Source organism: Zea mays, chromosome 3 (assembly GCF_902167145.1).
Source record: "Zea mays cultivar B73 chromosome 3, Zm-B73-REFERENCE-NAM-5.0, whole genome shotgun sequence".
Classification (NCBI taxonomy): Eukaryota; Viridiplantae; Streptophyta; class Magnoliopsida; order Poales; family Poaceae; genus Zea; species Zea mays.
In genome coordinates this window covers 189,220,920-189,230,846 of record NC_050098.1, presented here as the reverse complement: position 1 = coordinate 189,230,846, position 9,927 = coordinate 189,220,920, and the positions used below count along the sequence as shown (strand labels likewise).

At 40.4% G+C, this 9,927-nt stretch overlaps 1 long non-coding RNA gene and 1 other non-coding gene across 2 annotated transcripts; both read right to left on the bottom strand.

Moving 5' to 3' along the window:
• Window positions 1-1,277: 1,277 nt before the first annotated feature.
• On the bottom strand, window positions 1,278-2,048 carry LOC103651057 (uncharacterized). Its single transcript, XR_564543.3, has 3 exons — window positions 1,866-2,048; window positions 1,508-1,774; window positions 1,278-1,427 (listed from the first exon to the last, which is right to left on the bottom strand). It is a non-coding gene; the product is annotated as an uncharacterized lncRNA (long non-coding RNA).
• A 5,349-nt stretch (window positions 2,049-7,397) lies between these two features.
• TRNAL-AAG (transfer RNA leucine (anticodon AAG)) lies at window positions 7,398-7,478 on the bottom strand. The gene has a single exon. It is a non-coding gene; the product is annotated as a tRNA-Leu (tRNA).
• Between the last annotated feature and the right edge of the window lie 2,449 nt (window positions 7,479-9,927).

Genomic DNA, 9,927 nt, shown 5'->3' with positions numbered 1-9,927 from the left:
GACCGTTTGAGAGAGGGAAAGGGTTGAAAGAGACCCGGTCTTTGTGACCACCTCAACGGGGAGTAGGTTTGCAAGAACCGAACCTCGGTAAAACAAATCACCGTGTCATCCACCTTATTTGCTTGTGATTTGTTTTCGCCCTCTCTTTCGGACTCGAATTTAATTCTAACGATAACATCGGCTTGTAGTTGTGCTTAAAGTTTGTAAATTTCAGATTCGCCCTATTCACCCCCCTCTAGGCGACTTTCAGTATATCACTGCATTAGAACGTGTTATGTTATTTAGTGCCTAGACACTGCCATGCTTGCCTTATTTTTTTGGGGCGAGGGAGGGGTGATATGATCCTAGAGTTCTAACTGAATTTTGACTCACTCAAATTATTCTTCCAATTGGCATATCCCACATGTTTTAAGTGTGCCTGAACTTGGAAATGTTTCTGAAGAAACTGTTGCACTATGGTTGCTCTCACTGATTTGTTCTTATCGTGGAAGGAGTAAATATACTATTATGGAGCTCAATGGCATTGACACAGTATCTGATAGAGTTGCTAGCTCAATGGCTTTATTACAAATTAAAGCATGCCACCATATTCCATGTTCAGTACTGAACCAAGATTGTGAAAACATTGTGATGCTAAGATAATTCTACAGACATACAACTGCCTCTGATTAAGACCAGGTATTACTACTTGGCGCAAGCATCTTCCATGCAATCAAATTTCATGGCAATGTTACTAGCCTATTGCAAGCTGGTTTGGAATATTTATTAAGACATGAATGTCTCAAGGGGAGTTATACTAACTATCTGTAATATCCTAATTACAGCTGCTGCTACTATATATCCTATTGTAGCAGTTGTGCTTCTTTTAGATATCATAACTTGTTGCATTCTTAATTTGTTCCCACAAGTATGAGTTCTAGGTGAAGAAGGCAACATTTATTTGAAGCTTACAGATTTTCCTTAAAAATGCTCTTTTCATTTCCTAAAATTGAACCATCTCTTTTATTAAACTCCATTGCATTTTAGCCTCTCTCCAGTATTTAACCCATTCATAATCAGGATGATGAGTTAACTTGTGCAATGCAGAAGTGACATAGGCCTAGAGTGATGCACAGGGATCTCAAACCAGAAAGATTCTTGTTTGCAAACAAGAAAGAATCAGATGCAGTTAAGAACCAGGGGCAGAGCAAATTTCCTCACTTAAAATATAAAAGGCATGATTGTTACTAAAAATCTATGTACAATGCCTGGATACAAAACATTTTGCCAAACGGAAGTAACTGTTGCATGATTACAGGCACCCTGTTTTCAATTGATGCTTTCTTCTGCTTCGTTGTGTCCTTAGGCTTAGATTTAAAAGGAAGTAATTGTTGCAACTTTGCGGGGATCTCGACGGGATTGAACTTGCGTGGTTTCCGCTCGATAGGCTGCGAAGTGGGAGATAATATCATGTGAGAGGCAACAGTCATGCAATAATGTTATGAGGAAACTGTTGAAGGCTCAGAACCTTGTAAACTGAATCCTTGTTGTGTGGGGTAGGGATATTGTGTGCCTTCCGCAACTCAGCAGTTGTTCTCATGCCTTGCCAGGTCTGCTATCTAGGTTGCAGAGCAGCGGTCACAGGGTTAGAGTACGTAGGAACTTCAACGTTGACCTAGGCACGCAGGAAAACAATGTCACTCATAAGAATTCTGTCCTCAAATGTACATCTTGCGATTCCTTCTGTATTTTCCCCTTTTCTCTTCAACATATCTCTTGGCTCAATCTTTGCTGCCTGTAATGAACAAGAAACTATTTGCATGCTTACAGTTTAACAGTTACATTTAACCATGATAAACTATCAAGGCATGGTATTTACTCATTACCTTTTTAACCTGTCCTCGGATTCCACTTACAGTCCGAATGGAAGCACCTTCAAACCTAGCAACCTCTAAATCGGATGTGAACATTCCCTTGATTAGTGCAGTCTTCTTAAATATCTTGCATGGTGTGCCTGTGAGCTTTATCTTCTTCACAATTCTAGCAGTATTGTTGAATTCTTGGACCCATCCTGTTGCAGTTATCCTAAATGGCACCTGCGAAGATGTGTAATCAATGTTTGATTGCCTGCAACGGTTCAGGTCAATGTACAAGAAGGTGGCCTTTAGTTGGAGATCCCTCCTGACCAGATCCCACAAGTCACCATCCACATCAGTCAAGTGTCGAGCTCTTGATCCGACAGACACATCCATTGACCCATTGGTGCTCCTGGCAGCCTCCTCTGTAGCTCTGCTATAACTTCTTGCGGTCGCAGATGACAAAGGATCATAACCAATGATTTGAGTGTATTTTATGGAAAGGCAAAATGAGAAACTGAATCTTGGAGGATGTCTAGAAGCAAACAGATGTCAGCATGTGCATTAGAGGAGGTCCCCGTATAGTGCAACAAGGGGCAAAGTGGTTAGTGCAGAAGATTACAAGATTAATTAATGTTGTTGGCTGTTTTTAGGTTTTGCATATGAATAAATCAATGAATGAACATACATATATTAATTCTCATAAATGTGTTGTTGTATTTATATTCTTAACACAATTGAGTTAAGCAGTGTATGATTTGCATGTTGGGAAACGATTGGTCGGATATGTTTTGCCATCCCTTTCAAATGAAACATCTCAGGTGGAGGTCATTCGATCTTGACAGACATCATTTTGCCTCATACACTTGCAACAATTTATTGACATATTTTGTTGCTTACTTTTGCCATTTTATGTACTTCGTTCACTGTGGAGATAGTCTTTGAGATGGGTATAAAGTTACAGTGATCATTTTTTGCCAACCGATCATGTTCATGTTGTGAACCTTTTTTTTGGAGTTAAAACATTTAAGCAAAGCTTTCATTACATCTATTTTTGCTACCTTTTTTACCATGCCTTTTGAACTTACTCGTGATTAGATTTTGCAGCTTGCACAGTTGGAATAACTGGATACAAAACATTTTGCCAAAGGTTCTGATGAGGTTGTATTCAAGGCCATGGGGAGGGCTATCAATAAGACTGTCATGGTTGTGGAATTGATCAAGGTACTCCTTATGGCTCTGGTGCTTGCTAATATTACTTATCACACAGAGTGTTTTTGCCATTCTATCATGTAGTGTTTTGGCCATTTTGACATGAGGTGTTTTGGCCATTCGGTCACAGGCAACAACTATATTGTATTTTGGCTTCTCCGAGATAAGTATTCCCTGTACATATTCTCTTCCATAGACCAATACTTTATCAACCTCCATTAGCTTGGCCTCTACACCAGTTGCCAAGAGTAAGCTAGATGAATCTTGTGACAAATTGTTTTGCCGAGGGTACTTGAAACATCGTGGTCTGTTACACACTTAGACACTTCAAGGTTACAAGGCATTTTACTTCATGGTTGATATTACAAGGCATTTTACTTTTTAGTTAATAAAACATACCATGCCCATCCTTGAGTCCACTCTCGCATGTACCAATGTAACATGCCCTTGATGCATATTTACAAAAAAATCATACAAGTAGATGCACGTGTGTTGCTATGGTTTTTATATATCATACAAGAAAAAATATAGCCTGTGGGTCTCCAGCTTCACACAATTTTGTAGGACTTTGCACTTCATGTACAGGAAGATCCTACCAATTCTGACAGTGATGCTAAGAACTCAGGTTATATTTTTTTAACTCCATTCTTGTGTTAGTATGGCCTCATTTAGTTGATTAGTCTACGTATCATTTCAATTCCTTACCAGGAAGGACCGAGTTTCCAGCAGATGAAGATGCTCATAGTGTTGGTGACTGTGTAAAGGTACCCATACAATTGCAGTTTCATATTTTTTGATGCTCTATATATCATGAATAATTGATGATTGTTTCTCACTAACTGTATTGTTTGGGATGCCTCTTCGACATGCTCTATGAGAGCTGCCATCACCCTATGCTCCTGGTTCTTGCTGGACAACATTATTGAAAGCATTTCGCAAGTATTATAAGTTTATAATTAATTTTAAGTCATTTATACTTGATTATTTATATGTTTTGTGATGTGATGCGAGTATTATATGCCTTAAAACTCCTTATGGATGGTGTGTTGTGGCTGCTGATTGTATAGGAATTATCTTGTTTTGTACTGTAAAGAGGTAAACAGCCATACAAGTGATGATTTGGTTGTTTGCGGTCAGCCTAAAAAAACTTTAGTAATCAATTACTTTGTGCTTGTTAAGGTTAAACATTTGGTAGGGTGCATGTATGTTTGTCTAAAAATTCTTAATATATATTTTGCTATGGTTTGTAAACATACTGCAGTAGAAATAAGCACTCAAAGTTCATGTCAAAACAGTGCTCTTGTGACTGCAGGGAGTAGTTCATACAAAATACCACACCTGTAATTCATAAAAATTAATGATAAAGGGAGCACTATGTGTGTTTTTTGGGTATAAACATAGAGATCATAAGGCAGATCTCTTCAGAGTCCAACTTGGGTGTGGCTGATGGAAGCATCAAATTTGTTTGGTACACACCGGATGTCGTTTGGAACCCAACACAGGTGTGGTCGTCCAGCATCACACATATTTGTAGGACTTGGGTATCCGGTCGCTAGCCAAATATAACTAGCAGAATTTGCACATAAGAATTTCTCTTTGTTGGTGGATCATGTTGGGTTCATCTAAGGCTTATGAAATTTGTTTGAGTAAAACTTTAGTAGTGGTGTTGCATCTTAATAATTCAGATGATTATTATGTATGTATCCAAGAGCCCATGACTATTCATGCATTCAGTTTCTTTCAATGTTTACTGTGTGGTTTACTGTTCGTACCTTGTTTGACTTGCTTAGGCCTAGGGATGGCAACGGGTACATACCCGTCGGGTAGTACCATTCCATACCCGTACCCATCAAAAAAATTTCTACCCGTCGGGTTACCCATATATACTCGCGGGTATAAAATCTTACCCATACCCGTACCCGCGCGGGTATTTTTATCCGTCGGGTAACCCGTACCCGCTAGAAAAGACTTAAATTCCAATATATCAATCACTCAAAATATTAAATAAACATATAAACACAACTTCAACTTCACATATAACAAATCATATGATTACATGACTTGGTATCTAGACAAATGATAGCTAGAGAAGGGTTTTATTTTAGTTAAGATGGGCTCTATTAGATGGTTATAGTTGTATTGATGCGGGTATATTTTACCCATGGGTAGACGGGTATGGGTAGTTCCAACCCGTATCCGTACCCGTCTACCCAACGGGTAGAGGTTTTTATCCATTAACATACCCGCGGGTAGAGAAATCATCCCGTACCCGCCTTCATATCGGGTAAACCGGTCGGGTATTCGGGTTTCGGGTACCCATTGCCATCTCTACTTAGGCCTAGAGACTAAGGATGCTAGGATAAATGTTGTGTTCAGCTATATCCGAGACATTTCCTGAGCCCAACCGGAGGTAGCTGCAGATGTTGTCTTTTCATTTTTTTTGGGATAAAACTACCTGTATGTGTCATGTGCATAATGTACACACCAAGATTCCTCCAATTTTATAGTTTGATTGGTTATTGAAAGTATGATTATGTAATTAGATTTCACATTTGGTTCAATATTAATATGCTATCCTGGTTTAGGTCCTTGACTTGTTTTCGACCTTCTTGTGAAGCTGCCAAGCATCACTATATCATAATTTATTCACAACAGATGATTCTTTTTTCAGGAATCCATAACAGATGATTCTGACCACAATGTTTGTTTGTCAAGGCCAGAGCTATACTACTATGAAGAACCTAAGGGGTAGGCTACCTCTCCATTCTGCCTCCCGCGCAGACGTCCCATGCCCAGCCAAAAACTAAAAAAGCAGGATGCGAGGGAATTCGATCCCGCACCCCCTTAGGCAAAAGTGAGCAGCAGCTAACGCTACACCATAAGTGTGTTTGTGTCTCCCGAATTGAAGTGATAGCTTTGAGCTCTCAACCTCCCGCCGCACCCCCAAGTTCTCAATATTGTATTTTCACAACTGCTCAGATCCAGAATTTAGTTCCCCTTGTTGCTACCCCTCAAAGAATGGTTCTTCCTATGCTTTATGAGCTTAGTTTATATTTCTTTCAGGCATTCGTTTACACAATTTTTTTTGAATCTACACAATAAAAGATTAGTCTGCCTCTTGTTTTTCAATCATATAACTAATGAGATTAAATTGTACTCTTTTTTGACAGCTATAATTACATAGGATGTGTATGCCTTGATAGAAACATTTTTTACCTTCAATACAGATCCTATTGCTCACATTACTGATCATTAACAACATGAGATGATTATGGATAAAAATTTATGTCATCAAGTGAACCCCAGATACCATTGAGTTCCTAAGTTCCAGCAATGTATTTTATCAATACATTTTATTATAGTGCTTCTACATCTCAACGTATCTTATCATTACATGTTGACTCCGTAGAAACGCACGGGCATCCACCTAGTAAGTATATAAGAGTGTTCAGCAAGGAGTTCATATGCTACTAGCAAGCATGCAAATGAGCTGCGTGGGCCTGCAAAACTTGACTCGATCTCTCACCAGAACAAGGCTTAATTAAAGGGTCCGAGCCTGCTTGCTATAGGTAGCTACTAGCAAGCATGAAATAACACACTAGCTTGTCACCATCTACCATTCGCCACACAAACCATACACTCTTCCACTGAAAATAGATTTTTTTTCTTGGTAGGATAAAAAATAGCATAATATATAAGAGAGAACATGTTTTTTGCATGGAGCGAGAAAAAACTAAAAATAAGGTTGGGAGAAAAAGTAACACATTATACAAGAGACAAAACGGATTTTTTGTGTGGAGGGAGAGAAAAAAAGGATTTTAGAAGAAAAAAACCGGAATTTTGTATAGGCGGGGTGAGAAAAGGAAGTGTTTTATGGAGAGGGAGAAAGATAAAAATCTAAAAGACAGATTTGTTGTATGGAGTGAGAGAGAGAGAAAGTTTTAATAACAACAGATTTGTTGTATGGGGTGAGAGAAAAATAGTATTGTATGGAGAGAGAGACAAAAAAGATAAAAAACTGAAACATGGATCTTGATATTTTGTTGTATGGAGTGAGAGAGAGAAAGGATTTAAAAAACAACGGATTTGTCGTATGACTGAGGGAAAAAGTGTTGCATTGTACGGAGAGAGAAACATAAGAATCTATAATGCAGATGTGTTGTTTAGGGTGAGAGAAAAATAGTGTTGTAAGGAGAGAGACAAAAAAGATTAAAAAATCTGAAATATAGATTTTGTTGCATGGAGTGAGAGAAATGATATAAAATACAACGGATTTGTATGGAGAGAGCATTTAAAAACGGATTTGTTATATGCAGTGACAAAAAAAAGTTGAGATTAAAAATAAAATGTTGTTGAGAGTGGGATTTGAACCCACGCCCTTTCGGACCAGAACCTTAATCTGGCGCCTTAGACCAACTCGGCCATCCCAACTATTCTATTTTAAAAATATTGTGACACATATTTGTTGCTTGCATAGTTTTTAACCATTCGACAACTTGTACCTGCTTCAATTTAGCTACTATCAAATAACAGCGGTAAACATAGCTGGTGGAAATTTATCTAGGAAAGGTTCTGAATTATTGTACTCCTCAATGTGCTTTTCCACTATACACTGATATGTGCTCTTTCAAACGATTGTATTGTATCCTACCCTACGTACGTCTAATAACCAATACTTTTGTTAAGAGCTAATTTTTAACGTAAATGCTATCAAAGTACTCACCGCAACATATGTTAATAAAGTTTTAAACTTAAATTGACAAGTCATAGACTTAATCATACTTTTGTTTCAGGCTATTTAACGTTTATTTTATACTCCACCCAAAAAATCCAAATCACCACGCGACCTCGGTGCCGGACACTGTTTGACATGTTGGATCCGTCTGACTACACTGTACACGTGTCGCCGTCCACGCATTGTTGCGTGCTCCGTTTCCACCAGCTCGTCCTGGGACCGAAGCTCGGCATGCAATCCTATCGCCCTCCGGTGCGGTGTGCAACTCAATAGCATTCCGACGTGTTATTAAGCGTCTCTAGTGTAGTAGATCGAGTAGTTACTAGCATGCATGTCTGTGCTTTCGAATATGGAAACTGTGTGTGTGTTTCCGTGGGAGCGTGGTTGTGCTAGCTTCGCTTGCTAATGCAATGGCCGCTAATGGTTGAACTGCAACACAATAAGCAGGGGCGGACTCAGAGCAAAATAAGAGTGAGGACACACTTGTGAAGACAAGCATCAAAATATGTGCATTTAAGTTGAACTGAGTAGGGGACCTTATAGTGAAAATCTAGTCTCTGTTAGGATTTATGGGCTTGGCCCAATTAAGTTATTCAAATAAATCCCAGGAAAATCTCAAAAGCCCATATAAGTGGATGGCAAAGGGATAGGTGGAACCAATAGCACCATATTGCTAGCTCTTGTGGAGTAGAGCTAACTTAAATATGGAAGCCACACTCACTCACCAAGTCATGGATGAGAGGAGAGAGTGTGGAGAGCCACACGCGCGCGCGCGCGCTCGCTCGCCTCGCCTGGCCTGGCCGGGGCGGGGCGAAGGGCGCGGGCGCACGACATGCGCGTGAATGGTCCGCCGAAATCCGGCCCCTCGCCTTGCGGGGGCGCGGCTACCTTTTGCCGTTTGATTTTTTGGTTTCTTGGCTGTTACGCTTATCCTAACCGATCGCTACAAAATCTCAACTGATTGCGAGATTTTCGTGGGTGGATAAGCACGGGGGTCGCGGACTCGGCCCTATAAAAGGAGCCCGGCAGCCAGCCTCCAATTCATCCCAGATCCCAGTTCGCTTTCGCCTCTCTTCATAGCTGAGCCGCCTTTTAGTTCCCTTCGTCCCGACCGCAGAGGTGCATCTGCGATCAGGAGAGCAGGTCTCCGGAACCCTTCGTCTTCTAGATCCTGCACCGGGAGAGGGCGAATAAGGTTTTTGGGAAGCGTCTTCACGCGACTGCTCGTGATCTGCTGACCTCGTCGACCCAGCTGATCCTGGCGCGCGCCAACAATCAGTAAGTCTAATCAGTACGCATCATCTGATTTGGCTTTTATTTCAGTTCTTCTGATTTGGTCATGATTTATATTCGGAATTTAATTTGGAATTTGTCTAATTATTCAACAATCCAAAAACCTTATTGTAGACAATTTCCTAGTTTTTCTATGGCTGCTTTTGCCGACGCGCTGAAGCCAGAAAAGTTTAATGGTATGCACTTTAAGAGATGGCAAGTCAAGGCCACGCTCTGGCTTACTGCTATGAATGTCTTCCATGTTAGTAAAGGCAGACCTGAGGGTCCACTGACTCCTGAACAGGAGAAAGAGTACGACCATGCCAATACTATGTTCACGGGAGCCGTTCTTAGCGCCCTTGTTGACCGTCTGGTTGATGCGAATATGCAGTACACAGACGGGAAACAGTTGTGGGATGCACTTACTACTAAGTATGGTGCATCAGATGCTGGCAGTGACCTGTATATCATGGAGAGCTTTCATGATTATAAGATGGTTGATAATCGCTCTATTGTAGAGCAAGCTCATGAAATACAGTGTATAGCCAAGGAGCTCGACCACCTTAAGATAGTCCTTCCTGACCGATTTGTGGCCGGATGCATTATTGCAAAGTTGCCTTCTACATGGAGGAACTTCGCCACAGCTCTGAAACATAAGAGACAGGAGATATCAGTTGAAAATCTGATAGCGTCTCTGGATGTTGAGGAGAAAGCTCGGGCTAAGGACACGGGATCTAAAGGAGGCGAGGGCCACTCCAGCGCCAACATGGTTCAGAAGAACCACAACAAGGGCAAAGGAAAGCCAAAATCTAACAAGCCCAACAAAACTACCAACTTCAAGAAGAAGAAGAACAAGGCTGAATTGACATGTTT